This window comes from Phasianus colchicus, chromosome 17 (assembly GCF_987193195.1).
Source record: "Phasianus colchicus chromosome 17, bPhaCol1.hap1.1, whole genome shotgun sequence".
NCBI lineage: Eukaryota > Metazoa > Chordata > Aves > Galliformes > Phasianidae > Phasianus > Phasianus colchicus.
This window is the reverse complement of record NC_143452.1, coordinates 13,959,724-13,984,877: the sequence shown is the minus strand read 5'-3', so window position 1 is coordinate 13,984,877 and position 25,154 is coordinate 13,959,724. Positions and strand designations below refer to the sequence as shown.

At 41.4% G+C, this 25,154-nt stretch overlaps 1 protein-coding gene across 8 annotated transcripts in view; it reads right to left on the bottom strand.

The window, feature by feature from the left end:
- LOC149915653 (uncharacterized) overlaps positions 1-25,154 on the bottom strand; it is a 132,806-nt gene that overhangs the window by 44,645 nt on the left and 63,007 nt on the right. For 3 of the 8 annotated variants that reach the window (XR_016472026.1, XR_016472028.1, XR_016472030.1), the window contains 2 exons: positions 13,380-13,562; positions 12,298-12,423 (listed from right to left, as the gene is read on the bottom strand). The exons of 4 other annotated variants lie outside the window; for them this stretch is intronic. The gene's annotated coding sequence lies outside the window, so the exon portion shown is untranslated. The remainder of the gene's footprint in view (positions 1-12,297; positions 12,424-13,379; positions 13,563-25,154) is intronic. One more of the 8 variants, XR_016472027.1, reaches the window with a different exon arrangement.

The window sequence follows — 25,154 nt, the reverse complement described above, 5'->3', positions numbered from 1 at the left end:
ACTAGGGAGCTTAGGTAAACAGTTCTAATAGTATTCTGGGACCATGGAGAGGATTCCCAGAATCACACATGGCATTTAAAACAGGGTCTCTTACCATACACTGTATGATAAAAGTCCCACTTTCAGAGGGAGAGAGAGGCTCACTCTCATGGTGAGTATGGCAGGATGCCTTCACAACAGTGAGTCTGTCTTACCTACAGTGCAAAGAGGTCTTGGCTGGAAGCCAGCTAAAGGGGAGATATATTAAATACAGAAACTGTTTTAATTTAAATTAAAAACAAATAAACAGAAAAACATCCCAAATCCAAAACTAGACAGGCCAAACCAATGTAATCTGTAGCTTACTTGATGGTGCTGTTATGAATTACAATTACTGTTTAACATTTATAGTGCAGAGGTGATGACAAACAGGTCTACAACCTCATTGTGCAAACTAGGTACTGTGCAAATATAGTAACACACTCAGGATGTCTCTGGAGTCACATTTCCTGGTACACACTTCTGAACTGTGGGAGATAGTAGAGAAACAATCCGGATCAAAATTACATTTGGAAACATTCTTTCAAGATGTGTATTGATGTCCCTGAACTTTTCAGGACTTGTGGTGCAATCAGGTACTGGAGAGGCTGTATTTTGAAGCGGTCAGCTTTTCAAAGAGGACAAAGTGCTCATCCATCAGCAAACAAAATACATAAGGCCAACCTTGAATCAACCCATGCCATTCACCAGATTACAGAGCTGAGCTGATTTCAGGGTGGTCGAGCTTTGCCAGCCTGCAGAATTACAGGCAGCAGCAAGGAGGCTGAGCTGCTCAGGAGGTGCTGCACATATTCCCACCTCAGACTGCAGGCTTCCTGCTCCCAGGACACCTGTGTCTGAGCTGCACACTGCAAACAGAAGTGCAGGGAGATGAGTTAACAAGAAATCATGTGCTGTGAATAGAGCTAACAAGAAACAAAAAGGCTCCAGCAGTTGATAAATGCTTATCAACTAAATTTAGGGTTTGATTAGCTCACGTAAGATAAAATCTAGAGGTTTTGAAGGAGAAGGAAAAGAGAGGAAAAGATAGAGTTAAATGCCAGTTAATATTCTGGCTGCTCTTAAATTAGACTTCACATAGAGGAGAGGGCTGAAAAGGAGCTAAAAGGAAATTTCTTGCCCAACTTAAAAATAAAAATTACTTTTTCCTAAGATCTCAAAATTCAATAATGTTCCAGAAAGGAATATGTTTCTTTTTCACAAGTGTTACCTAGCAATTCTTATGTGGGATTGAACTCTGGTTCCTATTCCTAAGAGCAAGTATTACTGGACAAATAACTGAGTCCTGCACACTGGGATAGAAACCTGACCCATACCAGCCCAGTTTGAAATATATCACACTGTTCATTGCTGAGTGTTATTCATTTTGTGACCAAGACTCTCTATCTCTTTACAGGCCAAAAAATGTTATATTGAAGCAGTAGGCTGGGAGCTGTGTTTCCTCTGCACTGTAAATTAACCAGCAGTGCCCACAACGATGTGTTGAGGGCAATTGTCACCAATATCTTTGGGGATCCACTCTTTAAGGAAAACCTAATTCTAATTCTGTTAGCCTGCTCCCTTGGTCTACTGAATCTGAACCAGAAAATGCTCTCACCAAAAATGATGTTGGGTAAAGCATTCTTCCTTTAGTGGGAGAAAAGCTTTTCAAGAGAAGAGCTAGAAACCCAATAAAATTTTTGGAATGAACCATCACTAAGATACTCTCTGGAGGCCAAATGTGCACAGATGTTACACATCTGCACAGCCCAATCAGCCAGCCCTTCCAGCAATATGTTTGTTGATAAAGTACTACAATTACAAAAGCAGCTTAAATGATGGAGATTGTTCTCTTTGATCACAAGAGAATTCCAGGATCTCTCTGTTTTGTTTTATCTGGTTGTTCACAATTCTTCCACATATGTGGGTATTTCTGTGGGACTGTTTTTCAGTCACTGAAATACTCATTTCTTTAACTGACAGCACACCTTATTTTCTTTCTACCATGCATTATTCCCAAAGCAAGAATTGATTTAGTGAACAAACAAGCAAAAGCACTTTTTGGGGGAGGAGACCAAACAACTACTGGGTAGACATTCCAAGGCTTGTCCAGACCTATAATCAGAACTGAAACTAGCATTATCACTGGATGTAAGGTCAGATTGCAGTGATTCACATATCCACGTGCCTCTGATCTAGGCTGTCTGCCTCAGATGAGCAAACGATTTGCCATTCTGCAACAGAATATTTTGAAGGGATGCGATGCACTGAGCCATGCTCCAGCAAGCGCTCAAGCTGCCACAGAACTCAGCCCATGGGATATGAGGCCAAAGATGGAGGCCAGCCACTGCCTACACCCAGGCTTCTTTTCATTCTTTACAGAAGGGCACGTGTTAATCACGGTGTGTCGCACTGCACTCTAGAGGCTGACATGATTTTCATCACTGGCAGATCTTCCACATGAAACACTTTTCCAGCTTGCTACAGGCTGATTTCAAACTGGAAAACAGAAGAATTTATATCCTTTGCAAAAACCATCTGTTAGCATTAACTGATAACCGTGGCTTGCCAGCCATGTCAGCCTGATTTAGAATTCACAGTTCTTGTCACAGGGAGATCCAAGCTTAATTGCTCATGGGGAAAGTGTAACATTTCTGTGCTCAAACTCTGGAAGCGCTGTTCACAGGGGAATTCACTGGGATAGAACACCTCGGGTACTTTGCAAAATTCTATTCTCTTTTATACTCTAGTCCACAAAAATTAGGCACATAAATTTGTGAAGTTCAGAGGCTGAGGTTGAGACCTGATGAGCTGTTTGAACACCAGTCTGAAAAATATCAGAATGTAGAAGATAGGAACTACCTGAAAAACAAGTTTAAAAGGCAGTTCCAAGAGTTTCCATGTTTGAGCAGAGTTATGTGTTGGCAAATGGCCTGTGTGAGTTGTAGGCTGTTTTTTTGATAAGACAGCAGGGAGGAGAATGAGGGAGCCTTGTACTTGTGTCCCAGGAGCAGAACAACTGGCCAGGAGGGAGAAGCTGCCCAGATAAACTGGGCCAGCAGCTCTCTGTGCTGCTGGTCTGCCTAAAGTCAAGACTACTGCGAGGGGAGGGACCATGGCTCCACTTCAGAGCAAACAAAGAAGTGAAAAGACCTCAGGCTGGGACCTTCAACACAAAATGGATGGTGGAGAGCTATGGGGAGAATGGAGGGATTAAATCCAGATGGGCAATGAAACCCTACAGGCACATACGAATGGAGAAGGAAGAATCTGCCCTGGAGTACCATTCAGAGTTCAAGTTAGACACCCTGCAGGGGGACTCACTGCAGAGCAGCAATGAGATGGGCTTCAGTTCCAAGAATACAGTGTCCTTGCAGAAAGGAGGATGTTCTTCAGACAAGTGTCCCAAGGAATGGCAGTAATGCTTATGTGAGTCTGAAGAAAACAAGCAGAACTGTAAGAAGGCCTAGGCCTTAGTATTGGAAGCAGATAAAACTCAAATCAGTGTTGCTACATCTCTGCTTTTATACACGTGAATGAATGGGAAAGAGGCAGGCCATGGCTGTCCTGACAACTAGTGCCATGCCCAAAGGAACAGATGTGAGCAAAATAAAAAGATTATTCAACAGATCCTTACCAACAGCAGAGTGTGGAGAAACAACAGGATGCCTTCCTCACTCTGAACTGTCCTCAGTCACTGCAATGCACAGTTTCAGCCAAGAAGCTTGGATCATATATGGCAGCACTCATGAAGTCACAGGACACGTACTATTGCTCTTCCTTCTCCTTTTCACTTGCTGGAGGCCCCTGCTTTTGCTGAGAAGCCTTTTCCTTCCTTGATTTTTTGAGTTGCTGACCTAACGGTTTCCTTTTTATTTTTTCTCTGGTGAAAATATAGAAAGAGGAGTAGTCCAAGCCTGACCATGGGGTAAAGGGCAGATCAGCAAATCGTTCTATGAGACCGAGGCACTTTCTGTATGCCCATGACTCTCCCAGGTGATTCCTTCCAAAGGCACACAGATAATAACGTCAGGCAGTGATGAGGGGGGACTAACGATAAAAAGGCCATCAGAGTCTTTGTGACTTCAGTTTCCATGCTGGTTTGAATCTCAGACCAAAGGAAAGAGATAGGGAGGTTAGAGATGTGCTGCAGCCTGCTGCCATCTGCCAAGGGAAAAGGTTCTGCCCAGAGCAGGTGCAGGAAGAATTCCCCTAAGGAGGAAGAAAACATCTTACCTGGAGGAGACTGTACATCCAATTAAGAGAAACAGGCATGCTTACCTCAATGTTACTGCCTCTAATTGCTTCAGATACACAACAAGGAGGGGCAAAACAGCAAGGTGTATTTGTCAACACTGCTACTGCTATGCCCAGCTGAATAGGCACAAAGAACACAGCTGGAAAGTATTCCCATGTCACTGAGCAAGGCTCCTGCAATTTCTGGCAGGCACAACATGAGCTAGCTAGCTTAAGACTAGTCCTGTATGTGTAATTACACTCCTGACCTCTATGTATATATATATTTCTATATTCCTCCTATATGCTCATAGGAAGTCAGTCAGTGATCAAGCACACTGACACCTCTGGCTTTCTTTTGAGCCTCCCAACACAAGTGAGAAGAAGCAAACCTGTAGCAGTGGGAGGAGGGATAAAGAGGAAATGTCAGCCATGAGAATTGGTCCAATAAAGCTGGATATCACATCCAGCTCAATTTCTAATGTTAGTCCCTTTCTGAGGCCATCAATCACAAAATATTATTATGCTGTCCAAACCAAAAATTTAGGAAGTGGCTAAATCCTGAGGACAATATGACACTGCTCTGGTCTGCACATAAAGCAGTCATGCACACGAGAGCGTCAATCCATGCTGCTCATCATAGACTCATCCTTTCTCACCACTGCTGGGATTCCAGAGTGGGCTATGATCAGCAGTAACTCCTGTGTCTGAGCACCTTCCCTTTTGCCGTCCTTCAGAAAAGTGAGAGGGAGGCCACAAAATCTGCTATCCTTACCAATAAATGGCAATACAGCACTAACAACTTTGGGGCCCAGTTGATCTAGGTCAGACTACAATGACTCAACTGGAACAACAGGGAAGGCTTATTTATATAGCATTTTCTGTCATCTTCAGTTTGTCCCAAGCCAAAACTACTCAAACAGCTCATGATCAGAGGCCAGCGACAGACCATTACTCACAGACTGGCCCCTCTCAGCTCTGATGTTTGAACTCTTCATTTATCATCTGCTTCAGCAGCTCTTTCTGGTTAACTGGAGGAACACTTTGCCATGGGATGCTATCATAGCCAGAATTTGACAGCACCTGCACATGAGATCTTTGTATGAGCATTAGTAACATATTCAAGACGTTTAGGAGAAATAAAGAAATTACTGTTCTACACAGTGCCTACTGAGATGCCTCAAGTTAGAGACTTCCTCTTTCATCCTGGGGTAGCTTCATTCTTCCTGCAGGGTGAAAGTAAGCACACAAGGCAAACCAAAGCAGAGATTATATGCAGCAAGTTTGCACCTTATCTTACCCCACAGTAACACATTCATGTTGCCATATTCTTATAAATAATTATATCTAATACCCCCATAGGAATTATTAATAATGCATTAAGCTGTCTAGAAGTTTAAAATACAGTGATCTATTTCTCTGATTTAATAGGAGCAAAGCCTTTAGACTTGGTGTGTTCTGACTTTTTGAAAGCAATGTCAAGTAGGTAAATGGTAAATATCTTAGTCCCATTTGGCTGCAGCATTCTGACATCCAAAGAACTGTGGCACTCGAGGCTTTTCTTTTTTTTTTTTTCCAGAGACAAAAGCTATTCTTAATAAATTTCCTGCATGGATGCTCATTGGGAATCCACTATGGAAGTGGGTTAAATTAATTTGCACTACAACACTTATATCCTGGAACAGCCTCCATACCGCAGAGGAACAGTGATCCATTTAAAATTCACACATAGGTTTCATACAAATTAATGACTCTGTATGAACTAATCATTTTTACTCAGCCTCAGGGAGGAAAGACACACTTGTTTCCCCGCTTCAGCCCCGAGCTCTGCCTGCAGCGGCCTGGAGCTCCTTGCCCCCCCCACTGCGGGTCATTGCGGGGCATGCAGAGCCAGCCTGGCTGGGGGATTTCCCTCAGCCCAGCAGTGCTCGGCTTCTTGGAAGCAGGAGCACATGACTGTGAGTGGAGAGACTGCTTACTGTCAGTGCAATTAAGTGTGTTGGTAACTGAAACTGCATCACGTAATTAAAGCAGCACGAAAAGCAACTCCCTGTAACGCGACGCCTAGGGCCTGGCTGGGGCCTCAGGCCGGATTGAGCTGCGCTGTTGCAAGGGGCAGAGGCTGCACAAAACCTGGCCCTGGCACAGAGCCCCATATCCAGGCATGGAACTGCAGGGGCAGTGGTGGCCCTGCTGCCTCCCTGGGGGGAGCTGCACAGCTGCCCCAGCACTGCTGGCCTGGAGCTTTTTGTGGCGGTGCTACACCCAAATCTCAGCGTGGCAAAGTCAGTGGAATTCCTGAGAACGTGAACACACGCACACGGCCATTAATCTCTCCCAGACATGCACCAGCTCCACAGCTGCATGCTCATGCCTGTACAGACAGTCGCCTGCTGCCTCTCTATGTCAACGTACAGGCATAGGGTGCCACTCACCAGAAAACACGAGTCACACACGAGGTGTGGGGCTTTCTGCACTTGCAGGCTGACATTCCTTCCCCTCAGATGTGGGAATGTGATGTACATGTGCTTTCACTTTTGCATTCAGCTGACCTACTTTGTAAGTAGTCACTTGTAATTGCGTTGCTTTCCCAGCTGATTCTGAGTCCAGGCTTTCAAAAACAAAGCAGTTTCTTAATACTTCTGATGTCCCTCTGCTGATGCTGCACGTACACCATTTGTTATTCAGTAAACCCCTATTACAGAAACTTGCTGTTCTCATCGCACTGATCCTTGACATCACTGCTGGCCAGGATCCTGATTGTGATGAAAAAACCAATATTGTCAGTGTTCTTGCAGGCATTCACATTATCACAGGCAATGAAGGGTGGGGAAATCCAAAATATGCTAAGAAACATAATGAATGGATCATTCCTTTCAATAGAGCACGCTTTTCATCAACCGAACAGTAAGTGCAGTGAACTGGCCACATAAGCGGATTACCTTCAATATGTCCAATATTTAAATTCTAATGACTAGTAAATGAGCTACTAATGAATTGAACATGCAGCTTGCTTGGTCACAGTGACTGCCATACCTTGGAGCACTGTGGCATTCCAGTGAAACTCCAGCACTTCTGGGAAGAAGAAAAGGGAAATGCATCTATTCATTGTGTATTGTGTATTGTTCAGATCTGGCAGTGCTAACAGGAAATGGGAAGAAGAGCCTTAATTTTCAAGTAGCGTTTCCCAAACCATTTGAGAATCTATGACTCTTGGAGTGTAGGCAAATTTACATAGCAATTCGTCAGTGGTAGTGCTTCAAAGGCAGCATCTGTGTGAGTAAGCCTCACATTTGCATGTGCAAACAGCACTAGCACATACAAAGTGCAGGCCTAAGTCTTTCAGAAATGCATGCATGCTTTTATGCAGCTATGCACATAAATTACTGATTATACTTCCATATTAAAAGTATGCACCGACCCTTTTAATTTGTATAGAGATCACTGTTTAATTACCTGCACTACGCTATAATCTAACTTCAAGAAAATTTGTGTTATAACAGTACATATAGGTGTCTAAACACTTATGTATATACTCCTTATAAACAGGAATATTAGCTGATGTATACAGTGTATGAAAAAACAGTAAGGAAGTCTAGGATTTGCATAGTGTTGCATACAAAAATTGTATGACTATCCCCATTTTGTTTTATTCTATTCTTTTCTACAGTGAAATTAAAGCTGAGGTACAGCATGGCATCTTTCCTGTCTGGGAAAACATCTTTCCAGTTCTGCTGACAACTCCTACCTCCAGTCATATACACACAGATTAAGAAGAGAAGCAGTAAGGCTTGTACAGAAAAGAAAGGGCATTTCTGTACTTTCCTGGGAGCTCTAACAGCGTTGTGATCATACAAGCCCAGTAACTCTGCATGTTATACTCACTAAGGCTGAAGTTAGAAGATCACTTATTTTAAGGAATGACAGCAACCCACCTAAACCACAGTGATGAAATACTCCTGTATGTTAAGCCCTGCTGTTGATACTCGCTCATCCAAATATTGAACAATCACTTTCTTTATGATAATCTTTTTTTCTTCTCAGCTGAGTGCTCACAAACATTTAACGTGTTTCCTAACACCTTTGCAAAGTCATCATGGACAAGGTTCTCAGCCCATTCTCAGCACAGGGAGGTAAGAATGGGCTGGTGATCCAGCTCTATAGTTCCCAGGTCGCTGCTTCTCTCTTAATGCCCTTTGTGGGCTTTTCAGGAACTGTAGTGGAAGACTTCCATCCCAGAACTAGCTATATGGTGCATACTTCTGAAACACAAGAAAAATGTCTTTTCCATGCCAGTCAGCAATAAACCACAGCAAGATTGATGCAGCCTCCTGCTTCAACTCCACACCCAGCAGCTCCGACATCCCCTCACTCCAGCACCTCTGCTATTGAGCAATGAATGGTTAGTGTGGAAAATAATTCTTTCTTAACTCTAGCAGCTGAACTCTTTGCACTCTGCAGCATGAGACTGGATCATGCTGTTCATTACCTTATCTTCCTCAACTACATGTTACTAATGGTCTAAAAATTAGCCAGGCCTCCTGTAAAAATCCTCCCACTCAGCCGGTACTTTTGACTCAGCCGAATGGCAATGTTAGGGCTGACACATTTGAAAACCCTATTTATCTTGCCAGTGCAAAAACAAAGCACATGCTTACAGAACCATCACGCACAACAGTGTTCTGTTCAACAGCTGGGACCCTTGACACTATTATAATACATGCAAATAATTTAAATACATGCCTAGGTGCATTGGAGGATATTTTCCAGTCTCTGACTGCAATCACCTGTGACAATTTAACTCTGTAAGATGCTCAGCACTGCCAGTGTGAAGCTCAGCCCTATGGACTTCACTGTGAGATAAAGATGGCCTGTGTTCTAGCAGAATGCAAGAATTATCTCTTTTTTCCCCCTAAAACTCTAAACTACATATAAGTTCATTTCAAACCATAGCCCTTCAGCTTCAACAGGTTCCCTGACACAGTGTAGGGAACTCAAGCAAAACTTAATACTCCATATTCTACAAAAAATTGGGGTTATTCTTCTGGTCCAGTAACTAAAACACCACCTGTGTTACTGGCAATTAAATGCAGAAAGAATTTCAGTGAATTGCTGTATTCTACAGAATTAAATGAAGAAAGCATCTAAGAAGCCAAAAGAGCTTTTACATCATTTGTCTTGACAGTGGTTCTCCAGGTTTATTCCCAGCTCCTTTTAAAACTTACGGTGACAAATGTGGCAGGAAAAAAATGACTTTGGACCTGTTATTCATAGCACTTGGAAAGCTCAAACATCTGGGACAAAAATGCAACAGTGCACAAAGTAATTTCAGGCAAAAGTATGGTTGCAACAGTTACCACAAATTGAGTACACATAGACAGCTTGAACATCCAGAGTTGGAAAGGCTTTTCTCACTCAGGCGCCTGCATGAGTGATTAATATGGAGGTCTTGGGGTCCAGCTGCTGTGTGCAAAGATACCACCTGAAACATCTCCTCATACACAAGAGATTCCTCTGCTCAGGTATAAGGTGCCTGCTGACAGTGGGCAGCTGGATATCAGGTTTGCTCTAAGTCTTCAGCTTCCCTAGCTAGGCAGTGCTTTTCTCTTCTACTGCTCTTGGCTATGGGCAGAAAGGAGTCTACTCCTTTCTATCATTTTGTTTGAAGTGTAGTTACTGCCTTATTAGACTCTCATTTTAAAAAAATAACAGTCTTAATAGGCTGAAAAACTGGTCTCTGGAATTGCCCTCAGGCCTCAGGGTAAGTCACTCAAGAGGAATGGGTCCTCAGATTGCTTCACTTGGGACACAGATACCCGTCATTAGCTGATGCTGAACAACACCCAGAACTGCTGTATGACTGATGAAGACGCAGGATATGGTAGGTGAGGGAAAGGGCAGGGCCTGTGCTGCCCAGGCAGGGCGTTGCTTGGCCCTTACTGATTTCCTGTAACCAAAAGGGCTGCACTTCTGCTTTCCTTCTTGTGGCTTTTGTCTAACAGGAAAGTTGCCTTTATGCCTTCTTTGGACATTGAACATAGGCTGGTTGCATAAACTTTAGGGGTACCTCTAGTACCTCAATCTGCCCCCTTCCTCGTTAGATGTTTGCTCATTGCCTCTTTTCCTTCCTCTTCTTCACTTCCTTGCTCTTGCAAACACTAATTGAATGGGGAAAGTGTCCAGAAAGGAACTTCACACAGGGAAGCATCCAATGGTCCTTCAGCTATGGGTAACATTTACGGAACCTTCTGTTAATCAGAGATGATATTTCTTAGTGCAGTGTCATACATCCCCTGTTGCTGCTTGTTACTTAATCTTGACTTCCTCAAATGGCTCCCAGAACTGGGTAACAGCTTTCCTAAAGGTGACAGAAGCAAGGAAAGATAGCATTTCAATGACAAAATGAAAAGCTTCAGTTTATCAACAGGAACTCTTACCCACATCTAATGATGCTAGAAGCAGTTGATTTGATTCTAGTGCGTGTAAAATGGACTCAGCAGAACTAGCTGAATATTGCAGAAATTAAAACCTTTCATAGTATTTATCCCTCTTTCTATCTGCCTTCCTTCCTGAGCTCACTAGAAATTAACAAGCAAACAATTAAATGATGTCATTTACTGCCAAAAGTGACCATTTTTGTTCATCTCAATGTTTGGACATTCAACTCAATGGAGAGTATCAGACAACTATGAGATGAGTAACTTTATCCCGAAAAGCACCACTGAAAACAGGCTTGGTAGTCTGTTTCTTATCGCTGACACGTTATTAGGTTATTAAGGATCTGTAAACATCTGACATTCTTTGTGCTCCTGAATGGTGATTAAAACTTTCCAAAAGTGCTTCGACTTGCAGCATGTTATTAGTTCATACAAGTGCTATGTACAGATACAGATTTTCCTGATCCACTGGGAAGAGAGAAGGAAGTTTCAGAACTTTCCTGTGCGACAAAAGAATCAAAGGTAGGACAGGAAATTGCCTATGAATTTTGAATTGATGCGACAGCAAATATTGGAAGGAGGATCATTCTGCAGAGCTACATCCTTAGTGTGCTTTAAGGAAGTGAGGCAAGCACATCTTTACTCTCAGGAGGAGTATGGAAAGGGAAGCATTGAAGGCATCTCTTCTCAATACTGACAGTAGTAATCTCAGCTATGTAGAACAGCCCCTGCATTGCCAGCAGCTCTAGTTAGAAAAGGGAAGCATTAAAAATCACACAGCTTATGGTTCCTTGTGCTTATTCGTCACAGACATCTTCCCAACCTTCAGAATTTACAGTCCTGTAATGGTTTTCATTAGTAGTCTTGGGAATAGCACATTGCACAGAAGCCAAAGCCCCAGCAGAATAAAATACGTCTTACCAACAAGAGTGAATATGAAGTACCCCTACAAGCCAGACACATCTCAGAGCAGCTGCTTGTTGTTTTTCATTGGCATGTGTTTTTTTGGACATGAGACACCTTCATCTTCCTAAACCCCAAACAGACAGAGGAACAGAACACACTGTGCCTGTTGTGGGCCAAGTCCTCTGCTAACATAAATCAGACTCTTCTATTCAAATCAGTATAGATGATGTGTCTGATACCGACTGGGTTTATGACCTCTTACACCAGCCTCTCACACATCTAAGACACGGGTTACATTAACAGATATCACTTTGCTTCACAAAATAACACAGCTCTAAGCACAAAGAGCTCATGCTCTATAAGGAGGCAGGATCTGTGAGTTAGTGAGGACACTACACAAGGGTCTGTGAATTTTGTGGATTCTTAAATTATTATTTTATATTTAGAACAGATTTTCCTAACATTCAAGTCTCTGTGGAGACAACAGTTGGCAATGTAACTTGGAATCCCATAAAATGAATCCTCCATGCATGTATGTCTCACTGAGATTCACTTTGAATCAGTAGAGCCTTTACTTTACAATCAGAGAACAAGAGAGACCTCAATATATAAAGAACTTATTTCTAAAAAAAGGTAGCTACTTCATCTCAACTTCATTATAAAGGTTTCTTGGATTTAAGGATAGAGTGCAGATATGTACCTGTTATGTTGCTGTTGGTCAAAGAGGAAGCTGTCAGATTATTTGCATTTTTATTACAGCTTTTGAAAACGCTGAGATCTTGCTGAACCAGAAGCCAGGTCTCACTTTCAGCAACTGACACTCATGCTGCCAAGAATATGAAACGAAAGATCTATGTTTGATGACAGATACAAGGTCTAACATCTCTTAACCTAGAAAACAGGCTGGAAGAAATAGTAAGGAGTCATCTTGTTCATCCCAGCAGCTCTGGTTGCTTATGTGAATGTCTGTCTGTTAGTGAGTTCAGGTAGGTTGGTTGGTGTGCTGCAATAATTCTGGCAGAATCATAGCAATATTTCCAAAGCTATTAATTAGCAGATTAATCATCAGTGGAGCTGATGATTAATACTTTGATGATGATACTTTGGAGCTAGGGTATCTTGTAAACTGATGCCCCATTGACCCTGATGAGTTACTTTTCCATAAATAAAATGCAAACCTCACAAGTTTCATTGGTCTCCATAGGGCAATTTTTTTCCCCTTTGTTTGGGCAGATAAAACAACTATTCAAAATAGTATAAAAACATTTGCTTAACATTTAGCAGGTAAAATAGAAATCAGTCTTTCATTATCAAAGTCTTTCAAATGTGGTATGCTTTCCATACCACATTTATGCCACTGAAACAAAGCACATAAAACACTCAAGTAAAAATGTCAAACCATTTGCAGGCTCTGCTGCCATTTGCTTGTAGCCTTGAACCTTAGAATCTAGTTTGTTTAGAGAGGAAATGTTGACAAGGACACTGGGATTTATTCCCTGCTTACTGCTGTGGTTTAACCCAGCAGGTGGCTGAGCACCACACAGTGTTCACTCACTCTGTTCCCTTCCCAGGGGGATAGGTGAGAAAATTGGAAAAAAAAAAAAAACAAGTCGAATTTGTGGGTTGAGATAAAACTATTTACTAAAATAGAGAAAAGGATCATAGTTATAACTATAGTTATAACTATATGTATAACAAGTGATGCACAAGCAATTACTCAGCACCCCCTCGCTAGCCCAGCTAGCTCCTCAGTGAGCGGAAAAGAGCGAGATGAACACCCACCGCTTCAAAACTCCTTCCACATGATGTTGTACAGTATGGAGTATCCCTCTGGCAGGTTTAAGTCAGCTGTCCTGATTCTGTTCCTTCCCAGCTCCTTAGGCCCTTTGCTGATAATGGCCTTGGCTCTGTACAGCACTGCGTAGCAGGAACTATCAACATCAGTGTTTTATCAACATCATTCTCCTAGAACCAAAACATGGCAAAATATCAGACACTCTGAAGAGAACAATTCCATTCCAGCTGAAACTAAGACATTTATTTCAACTTATTTAACTTATTCAACTTATTTAACTTATACCTGATGAGCAAATAGATTGATCTTGCACTAGCGGAATATCTGCTGAATAGTGCACACATCTGGGCGGCACACTGCTTTTACCATATTGTGAATGCAGCACAGGATACAAAGCTGAGCAAAATTTCACTTATACAACTAGTGGTTAACTCTGTGCCAATGGTAATTAGCTTCTGTAAAGAGTTTATAACAAGAAACCACAAAACATTTTTATTCTGACGAAACTGATGGGAAAAACCCATTTGCGTCTGTCCATGGGGTGTGAGCTCCAAGGCTTGGCAGGAGAATTGAGACACAGACTTTCGGGCCAACGGCAAAAAAATTCTTCACTGAACTAAAGAGCAGCTTCCTTTTCAATAATTATTTGTATAACAGCAGCATCTCTAGTCCTAGTCAAGGATAAGGGCTCCTGGTACTAAGAATGAAACAGCTAAATATAGGCAGGACCTTGCTTCCAAGCACGCATAGTCTCGTGCCCTGATTTAGCAAACACTTAAGCTAAATCCTTATTATATTTATGCCAAAGGGATTGCTGTCAAAATTAGGTGAAATTTTACAGAATCAGAGTCTTAATTACTAGTTTTAAATGGTGCTAATTAATAGTATTGACCCAAAAAGAGCAATGAGTATATGTTCAGCTGTGCAAGTTGGACTACTTAATTTTGGTGAGATTACATCCATTTGTAAACTAGAGAAACTGCTGCCAATTTGTAGCATAAAGGCTTGCATTAACATCTACAGTGTGCTGGAATAGGTATTCTGTTCTGTCCTCCTTCTGTTAGCACACAGCATATAGAAGCCCCCACCAAAGGGGCTCACTGCATTAAGTCCTGGGCAAATACCAAGCTCCTCATCTTACAGTGGAACCAGATAAAGGAAAAGAAGTGAAAAGATTCACAAAGTTAACTTTATCTAGCTACCAGTGGCTGCATGACAGATCACATGTATCGTAGTTGTCACTGAAACACATCAATAGATAGTACCTTCCCTCCCCTCCTTCCTCCCCCCCCCCCCCCCCACACACACACACAAAAAGACATAAAAAAATATAATCTGGGTTTCTTGGAGAAAGTCTACAGAAAAACAGGCTCTTGCCAGACTACCAAGACCAGAATTTCCCAGTAGAGGAAGCCACTTCAGGACGAGATCATGACTGATCTGAACCTGGGGAGAAACTGGGCATTGCACAATTGTGTGCTCCTGCCCTGCCTGTGCTAGATGCAGGGCTGACACAGCCAGCTTTGGTGGGGTGCTGCCTCAGAACTTGTAGCAGTGGAGCTGCATTGCACTGCCTTCAAGAAATCATGTTCTTAGATTCTGTGTCCTCTTGGCCTAATAGTCTGACAATTTACGTTGTCTTTTGTATAAGGTGCTATGTTAACCAATCAACTGCTCATCAGGCAAAACTCCAGCCCTGCCTTCTGCTCCCACATCTCACCTCTTGCTAGCAGGGCAGCATCTACTAATTCCACAGATTTAACTGATCTAATTTCACAGAATGAGTCCTGACATTCTACAAAAGAAAAATCTTAAACAAAATGTGTAATTCAGCATATCTTTGGATACATGTATTTTTCTTAATGCAAAAAAAAGGAAGTGGGCATGGTAAAGTAAGTATTTTATTAGCTATATGGGAGATGTGGGTTCAGTATTTGGTTTTTCCTGACCAAGCTCTATCACCAGCTCTGTCATCACATTCAAATTACTACTCCTCCTTCTGCTTTTGTTTCTCCTCTCACTGTTTCATTCATTTATGCTGTAGTTTCTCTTGTTTTCAGTAGTACACAGCAACCAGGTCCCAGACTCACTCTGGGATTTGGGGTACGACTGCAGTAGAAATAAGCAGTAGTTAAAATCTGTACTGTTGTTCCTTGGCATAAATGCACTCCCTGCCAATTTAAAAAGGAAGAAAAAAGAGCTTTTTTTTCCCTACAGTCTTGTAATTAGATCCCTGGGTTCTGTACCAGGGCTCTGAGCAGAAAGTTTAGAATTCAGAAATAGTACTGATGACCTGTACCCCTGTACAGGAAAGCCAGCTCACTCTTGTGCTTCTGTAGACCATCACAACCAGCAGGTCACAGACTTTCAAAATTTGGTAATGGTGCAAATCTAATCCTGACTTAAACTTTTTCTGTCCAACACCTACTACAGCCCTAAAAATCTAATCTTAGAAGTGACTTTATGTGAAGCAATGAAAGAAAGACAAGCTGTGGGCTTTCAGTCATTGGCTTGTTGCTGTCCGATTTTATTAATAAGAAGTGGCACTGGTTCCTTGTTCTGAAACTATGGGAAAGTCATTAACTTTGGCTCCGAAACCAAAACCTGCTGCATTCCCTTTTAACATCAGCCAGGAGTTCGTGATTAAAAAGACATATAATTGAAAAGGATCTAACAGGGAACCGAAGAGAACCTCTAACCAATTTAATCCTGACTTTATTCCATTGAGAAAACAGAAAAGCTTTAGGCTCTATCTCTAGCTGATTCTAAACAGAGTGCCATTAAATTTGGACCCAGTGAGTGTCACAAGAAAGCAGATGAGAAGAGGGTAAAAAAGAGCTGAGAGGGTAAAAATGGCTGAGCTCCTAAAGGTATGGAAGAACGTTCTCACTGCATCTTCAGTTTCCAGGAGACAGGGAGTATTCTCTGTCTGCATATGCTAAAGGTATTCTACCCTTGGGCAGGGAGCATCTTCAGGAAAAGCATTATGCTCAGCTCCTAGGAGGGCCCATTTTGCCTGTCACAGAAGCACCAGGGTTAGCTCAGGGGAACAAGGTCGTCCTGCAACATTCTGGCAGGCTCCTCATCCTCAGAGAGAGGGAGGAATCAGCCCTCTGCCTGGTTATAATCTCCTGCAGCCTGGATGAATGGATGTGGATGCAGCCCAGCCATTCAGATGGAAGAGTGGGGCCAGGCTTCAAGGAGAGAGGAGGAGACACAGGCAGAACAGACAGACCTAAGGACAGATTTTAATTCCAAGTCTGAACTAAAAGCTTGACATAAACCGTGTGGGACCACTAGATTCCGATTCTGCATGGCTCTGGGACCATGTATTAGCCCATCCATGGCACTGGTCCAGCACTTACTGTATATTTTTGTTTCTTGTTGCGGTTACTCACTAAGAGCAGCAACAGCATCAACAATATCCACCTCTGCCCCTTTAGGAAGGTTTAAGGCTACTTTTCTAGATCCATGTTGAAGTGATAGGTATTTTCAGTGGAGAATAAATAAGTTGTGCAGCTGTCCATGACAGACAGCCACCATTACTGTAGCTCAGAGCTGAAATGGACAAGCCACATGGGTTCAAGCAGAGTGGATTCCTCACCAGAGTGAACACTGTGGCAGGCATCTGCACAGTTCTGTGCACTCAAACCTGCTTACTGGTAGAAGTCTAGAAACTCAGGGTTACCAGCTAGTCAGCCCTCTGATAATCTTCATTGGGCAACATATGCTCAGGACATCACTGCTGAGTTTTCATTATCTTCTTGCTAAGATATGTCAGTGTGCAGGAAGCAGCTTTGGGGACAGACAAGGAAAGATGCTGAAAATAATGTGAAAGGAAAAGAGGGCAAGAATGCACTGCTGTGATGTTTCTGTGTAAATAAAGACAGCAGCACTGGAAACTCCTCTAGCTGTGACATTAGCAGAACTTTAGCAAATTACTTTAGCACTAGAAAATATACATGGAATGGAAACAAGGCATTCAAAGCGAGTACATGTTTAACTAGGCAGAAAGCCGAAATTATTTAAGAAGTAGAGTTGGTTCCAGAGCAGCTAATTCATGGCTCCTTATCTTCCTTTGGCAGAGGATAGCTGCTTAAAGACCACTTGATGTATGTCTGCTGCTTCCTCCCTTCTCCCCACAGTTGTATGCCTGGCAGGAAACAAAAATTAGCTCTATTGCAAATGACTCCCATTCCCAAGGGGTGCAGAGAAACATCTCACAGCTTATTGGGCACCTATGTGACATGCTGGCATTCAGAAGTGGATGAGTATTTGCACTTGCTCTAAGATCAGCTATACGCTAAAACATTTGCTGGAATACAAATCCCAGCAACAAGTTCTTTTTTTTATTACATTTCTGTGTTAGTAAAAGGTCTAGTAAACACCAATACATTGTCATAAAAACACTTTGCAAGCAGAACTTTATTTGCTTTGCAAAACACAACAGACTACAAATTTTACTGCCTGTAACATTTTTTGTTGGAACAAGTCTGCTATAGATTTCGGGGGAGATAATGAAAACAACAGGTTTGATGTCCACAAGATATAATATATTTTCCTATTCTCTGATAATTAAATTGATTTTTTCCACAGTTCAGTTAACAGAACTGATATGATGCGGACAAGAGATAGAAGAACATCATGCTGGACAATTCTGTCACAAAGTAAGTTCTGGTTTATACTGATATTTAAAACAAAGTTGGTCCTGTTTATTATGCCTCATCACTTGTATCTCTTACATTCACAATGAGTTCTGTATTTGCAAAATGACAGGAATTGTTCTTTGGATGACTTCTCTTTATTTCCTTGATCGTCTGAATTTACAGACATAGAGAAAACAAGAGCAGTATGGAAGGATCAGAATCAGGGAACAGACTTCCACGTTCTGACTCGACTCTTCTGCTCCTAAGTATGTTTCAAAACATATCAGGGTTAAGACAGGCCTAGGCCAAACTGGTTATCAATCTGGGTCAACCTTGCAATTACCACCTCAGCTGATACTCCAGGTCTGAGCTACACAGTCATCAAAAACTGCCCTCTGAGCTTTGCAGTGTTACACTGGTGACTAATAAAACTTCAGCAATACTTTTAAACTCAGTCCCAATTGAGAAGCTGCTACCATCATCCCCTTCCTTCAGCTCCTCTGTCTGAGGAGATTCTCTGTCCATTCACCATGGTGGCAGTTCTTTAATCTAAATACAAGCAGTCCTTAGGTCTCTCTCCTCAGTCATTTTGTCACATCACAACTGGTGTTTGTATTTCTTTCTGCAGCTCGTCCAAATGTGGAGGCAGACACTGCTCAAAGTTGTACAGCTTGGTTTTCCCAGGAGTGAGGATCCATGCCAGGATATCTCCTCTCTGCTTCCTGTCTATGCAGCCTAGCGCTATGACAGTTCTGCATGATACTTTCCCTACATGTTTAGCTTAATGCTTTGGAACAGGTGAAGAGGTTGACTCAGTTCATCCCTCTTCATTTACGCTGAACCGACTGTCAGTGCAGACAATGTGAACTCACTCAGTACACTGACCTCTAGTTCTATAGTTTGGTGGCTTCCAGTGAATTTCCAATAACCCCTCAGGAAACACCTCTGCACTCTTCATGGCTCTGAGCTCCTCACTTTTTTTCTCTACTACCTCCATTATTTTATACTCTCTTAGAGTATAGAAGGGGACTTATTCTGCTATACTTGTCTAGTAACAAGATGAGTGCATTTCTAGGATTAATTAACTCTAAGTATTTATAATCAACTGGGACACAATCTTCAGCATTTTAAGTAAAGCAAAGTGGCAGTTGTCTTTGAACTACAAGTTATAGAACTGTCAGACTCTGCTAAAACAGCTGTATCCACAAATTACTGGAAAATCTGGGTTGTCAACTTAGTGCTAGCATCAGTTACAGTAATGGCAGTGACATTTTAGAATACCAAACCCAGTTGGTAAGTTATTTTAGAGCAGATGTATAGGTTCAGCACACTTTCATCAAAACCAGAACATGCATTAGCAAACTGAAACTTGATGTCAGCATTTGTACAGTGAATACAAACATGCAACATGAGAGAGTTCTGTGTCATTCCTTTGGTAACCCAGCACCAGGCAAGGGGTAAGAAATTGTTTTACATTAGATTAGCTGTCTTGACTGAAGAGACAATTCACCAGAAAAAAAAAAAAAAAAAAAAGCCCACATGTGCAAGTCAGAGACAAACAGTGACCTGCCAATATGTGATAACTGTTAGGCAGAATCTTTTATGCTGGCTAAATAACTAAACTGTTCACAGACAATGTCTTTGACAGCCTTACAAGCTTCAAAATACAGGGACTGGTAAATGTAAGAGAGCATGAAATCCGTTCAGCCCTGTGTTAACCTCATGGCTGTGGCTTTTAGAGCCAGGAACACTCAAGAACATTTTTGCTCGGTTACAGCACGCCGAAGGACAGAAGCAACTGAGGCAAAGAACAGAAACAAACAGCAGAGTCATAGAAGCCGTGGCATGAAACAGTTAAAAATACTTGACTCGTGTATTTTCAAGAATTGAAGGACTAGCTGTGGAAAGCTCTACTGACTTCCAGGGAACCAGGCTGTAAACAACACAGAGAACTGAAGATGAGGACGGTGTAATATATCTGACGGGTACAAATATTCCACATGGCCAGCATCAGGCGAGGTGCTTGTCAAAAAGGCATCTGCAGCTGTTCCCTTTTCGGGCTGTTTACTCTACAGGAGGATTTACCATCTGTGCAGAAAAACAATACACACACCAGAAATCAGTGTCTGTCAGATGAAGCCTAGTCTCGTGGCTATGGCACAGGACTAGCAGTCAGGAGATTTGGATTCTATTTATTGCTCTCCTGGTGACTCCCAGAGCAAATAAGGGGAAATCACTTTGCTGCTCCGTGTCGTGTTTTCCTCCAACATACTACTTCACCAAATTAATGGTGTAAACACCAATTGTTTGTATTTATAAGGTGTTTTTTGTTCTTTGGATTGTAATGCTAAAGCAGAACTGAACAAGATGTACATCCACAGCATTTCTAAAGCTTCAGGAATAGCAGCTCAACCTTTCTACTGTAGCAAAATAAAAGGTCATAGATCATCAAATGCAGCCCCTGGCTCCACACAGGACTACCCCAAATCCAAACCCTACGTCTGAGAGCGGTGTCCAAACTTTCCTTGAACTCCAGCAGCTCGAGGCTGTGAGCAGTGCCCTGGGGAGCCTGTTCCGTGCCTGAACAGCTTCCAATTGCCTGTAAAGTGTACCGCAGAAGACTCAAAACCACTCCAGGAGTCACTGCGCTCATCTCTCCTCCAAACTCAATATACTAAAGAAGTGATCTTTTAGAGATTGTGGCAATGAGAACATCAGAAATATTTGACAAAAGAGGAAGATCAAATTTGTTCAGAAGTGAGCCAATGCAAAAGACCACAAACATGGGGAATTTGGATATTCTGCTCTGATTTTTTTAATCTTACTGATATTGTCAATTAATGACATTGAAAGGTCAAAGTATTCTTTGTTCAGAATGTACAGTTCACAGCACCATGCTTTGCAAGCTCAGTAACTTCACAAACTGTGCCAGCAGAGATACTTAACATGGAACTCCAGTTTGCTTAAATGTTTCATGAGCTTTGTGGATTGCCCTTACTCTGGGATTAGTTCTGAATCTGTATCAAAGCAGATCACATAGGGGTTTTAAATTAGAACACTTTTTAAAAGCCTAACAAAATAAAATAGTTATGATTCAGGTTCTAAATAAAAATATGTAATAATGATCTACGATTTATGGAGCAAGACTGAGTAAGTAGGATAAGTACTGTTGTCAGTTCCACTGCTATATTCTGATGGGATGTGTGCTGGATTATGCTCCTCTGTGGCACTTAAAAAAGCTTTGTTGCACTAAAATTAATGTGGCTGCCAAAGTACTGTAATATTGTAATTAATATTTCCTGAAAGTTCTGTCGCCCACTGAATAACTGTATGATCAGTCCTACTCCTTTACTATCTCAGTGTGGATGACAGTTTACATAACGAAAACAATCCAGCCATTTGTTGTGTTTCCTTTTAATTCTCCTGTTGTTATTGAGCCCTAAACAATCTTTTTTTTTGTTTTGTTTTTACTGCTCTGTAATGAGTCACTAGCTTATTTAACTTAATTTTATTGTAATTGTTATCTTTTCATTCTTGTTTTTTTCCAGTCAGTTACTCATAAGACCACAAGATATAAACAGGACACTCTTGCTTGGACAACTTCTGAGGGTAATTTTTTTCACCACTGCCCAAATCCAGAGCAAGTTACAAAATGGTCCTCACTTCCAAAGAACTTTCACTTCAGTCCATATATATTTTACCATGTCACATTTCTGTTGATCTCCATGTCTTCCAGCTAAAAGAGATCTGCCTGTCTGGTTTGGATATTTTCTGGAAGCTTTCTTGGGCTTTCCTTCCATGTCTGATCTAAATCTTTCCTTGGAAGTTTTAGTGACAGAAAATAAAGTTAACTTTTATATAATTTCTTCTGCAGCAAATAAGTTTTTAGACTTTTGCTTGCTATACTTCTCTTTAACCAAGGGGATTTATGTAGTTGTGCTATTCTTGTGTATGTTACATACGTATATCTTTATCCATCAGCCTTTTGTAATTTTCTACTATAACTAAGTCTGATATAAAGACAGATCTAAATTTTGTTAAGACTGTATGTATCACTGTAGTAGTCAGAGATTTTATTAACGAAGAGAAAAGCTTCTGTAGAAGTGACCTTATATTCAATACCACCGAGAACAAATGAGAGAGAAGAGCTATATGAAAAAATTTTCCAGTGGAGGTTGTACCCATGAGAACACACACTAAAAGATGTAAGGGCATAGAAAAGGAAAATTCATTAGTTTTGCTTCTTTTTATACTTTGCGTCCTATGAGACTATTTTATATGAGACTAATTGTTTATAAATGTGCAATACATTTTATTAGAACTGGTTCAAATTTTGGACCAAATAAATTCTTTATACTTTTGTTTAAGTTGAGGCTTTAAAACTCTTATATGTACCCACAGAACTTGCAGACTTAAAAACTTACAAATATTAAATATCTTTTGCATGGCTCTTTGTAGTTTTTATATGAAGTTCATGGAGTATTTTGTCGTAGTGTGTACCACAGAATCTCAACAGTCTCTGCAAATAATGTCCATTAGACAATAAATTATTGATATAGATGCCACCAAACTGCTGTAGGTACTAGCCATTGTCCAGTAGCATCAAACAGTTTGGATACACCATGCTTTGAAAAGCATTTTTAATAGGGAACTTTGGAGATGTTATGAGAAGTGGTGCTTTGACAAATTCCAGGTGCTGTGGAAGAGCCTTGGAGATTAATAATAATATAGTGATTTTCTCTGAGTCAACATTGAGCTGGCCACCACCTCACAGCAGGAGGTACCAGGATGCTTGGAATGCCACCCATGGGAGAAGAGGTCATGCTGAACTTCTGACCAGCGTGATCATTGAAAAATCTGTGGCTGCTTTTGCAAGAGTTAACACCAGTTAACTGAAGTCAGATTCCAGCTTGGGTAATTCCATTCTGCCTCTCTAAAATTCCCCTTTTATTTCAAACAGATGCAATATTTTTTCACTTCCTTCATTAACAACTGCCAAGCAGTTTTGTATGTTATGTTGAGTACGTGCTGTGTTTTACCCCAAATGTAGCTACAATACCCAGTGAATGTCCCAGCACAGTGCTTTGGTGCACTCAACACTATTTGTGGGAAAAATCCATATGCAGAACTGCTAAAGATACATATACAGTGCTACAGCTTGTAGCAAACAACCACCAAAAGACAGCACTAAAAAGATTTTTTCCCATGAGATCTACAGAGTATGAAGCAGAAGAACCTAGCATTTAGTTTTAGCTCTACTACTCATCTCCAATAGCAACGTAGTTGTGTCCACTCATGATCTTTAGGGGTAAAAAACCACCTCAATTTTACTTTGGAATAAGTTATTTGGACCCTTAATTTCTGTGCCTCAGTACTCACTAGTAACAATACAGCAGCAATGCTCATCCAGAGAAGTATTAATATTTGCAGCAATGGATGCTTGGTCATTTTCAGAGGGAAAGGTACTTGCATTTCCCATTTCTTTTAAGAAATATAAATTGACAGATGAATAGGTTGATCAATTTATACCATTTTCAGTGCTAAATAACTCATAGTGCTTGGTGGCAGTAAAAGGAAACACAAAAGTAAAGCTAGCAACTCTAATTAAAAGCACGCTCAGTGGAACACAACTGCAGCTTGGTCTTAATGAGCAAGCAATAGAGATAATGTAAAAGCAATTACTTTAGCAGAGGCAATTTACTGAAAAATTGTTTTCACTGAGCACCAACTTACTCAGTTCATAGGCTTGCTGCCAAGAAACAGAGCGAATTAGTGCCACTTCCTACTGAGAGACTGAGAAGTGGCCATCTGCCTGCTGAGCAGATACCTGCCAGCACAGCTTTTCACACATAGCCCGTGATTTCTCTGCGTCAATAAGAATACCATTTCCAATCTATACTCAGCAATCTAATATATTGATATGGCATCTCTTGTCAAGAATGACACCACAGTATATTATCAACTTAATAAAGTAATCTACAATTTATCTTTTATAATGTGCGACCAGATATTGAAGTAGTGTGAGTTATTGGTGTAAATCAGAACTGCTCCAAACTTCTGAATTTTCATCAACATAACTGAAACAAGAATCTGACTCTTCACTCATAACACGCTTCTTCCAGGACTGAAGTTCAGTTGACACAACAGTCTACTGAGAAACTGGAGAGGTAACTGAGAAACGCAAATGAAAAGAATATTCAAGTTTCCTTTTCAAGGACAGCTATGAAATAGCAGTGACATATACATCAAAAGGTAACCCTCTGGGTTTTTCTGCCATCCATAGGATTTTTAAATTCAAGCAACACTCACTAAATTTTTATTAAAAAAAAAAAAAAAAGCAAAAAAAAACCCAACAGTGAATGTGTAGCCTCTTGGTTGCAATTCAAGTTCTAATAAAACTGTTTATTGAACTCCTTGACCCCTTCCTGGAATCTGCCTGAGCTTCCCAGAACTTTGTGTCATGTGGTTCTCGGTCATTAATAACTAAGTATGACACAGCAGTTTAGACGCACAGCAGCCCTCTCTGCTCAAGCAGGCGCCAGGACACAGCGCAGAGAACACAAACAGCTCAGCCCAGGCTTCATGATCCAGTCCCAGAGCAGCACTGCTGTGATGCAGCAACAAGCAAAAAGGGCAAACACAGGAAGTGATTCATCTGAGTACAGTACAACGTGTGGGACATGATCAAAAAGATCCCCGTGGTTGGTCAGCACAAGTACAGTACTGGGCAAATGGCTGTAGGCTCCAGCCTGGATATTAGTTGATCTCCCACTCTGTTTACATGGAAAGACTCCTCCAGCAGCCAGCTGTGCATTAAAAGCAGCTGGCTGGTGCTAAGGAGGGTCAGTGAATCTAGAGACCTCTGAATACATGTCTGATCCATTCTATCCACCCACTCATTTACGTTCATGTAGCTCTTCTGGCTTCTGCCTGGAAATCTTTGGCTTTCAAACTAGAGATCTCTCTTGCAGTTCTCCAGCTTTTGGCTTGCTTTAGTGTTCGCTGACTCTGTTTCCTTGCCAGTTCCCAACCCCTTGCAGCACCCCTGGCTCTCCTCAGCCCCATAGCTACTTAATCATCTCTTCTTGTGACAACTGGACTGTAGCTAAGAAATTC